The sequence below is a fragment of the Populus euphratica genome, unplaced genomic scaffold (assembly GCF_000495115.2).
Source record: "Populus euphratica unplaced genomic scaffold, PopEup_1.0 scaffold80.1, whole genome shotgun sequence".
Classification (NCBI taxonomy): domain Eukaryota; kingdom Viridiplantae; phylum Streptophyta; class Magnoliopsida; order Malpighiales; family Salicaceae; genus Populus; species Populus euphratica.
Window position 1 is genome coordinate 21,548 of NW_011499960.1, and position 427 is coordinate 21,974.

Sequence of the window (427 nt, forward strand, 5' to 3'; positions counted from 1 at the left end):
AATGTAGGCCTATCACATAAATGAAAGGATTGATTGATGAATTTAAGAACTAAAATTGAAAGGACAAATAGATGGCCAAACTTAGAAGAGACGCCAGTCCAGTTCAAATCAGAACACTATTTGGTAATTAGGTCATATCTAGAGCTGTTGATCTCGGATTTAGATCTACTTGATATGGATGGAAAGGTAAGACATAGGCCTACAACTTTCATATGGAGCCCAAGACTTAAAAAGGCCATTTTCAAGTCCAAACTATAACAATAACAAAGAAGTCCGAATCTGTCCTCCAGCCCGAGTACTGTTTAGTGTTTGGCCTATATCTAGAGTTCTAAAAGTCAAAATGACCTAATTTGTTTACCCAAGAAAGTTGAGACAATTTCCTACAACTTTCATGTTTTCAAATGGTTCCAATTGTGATGTTATAAAT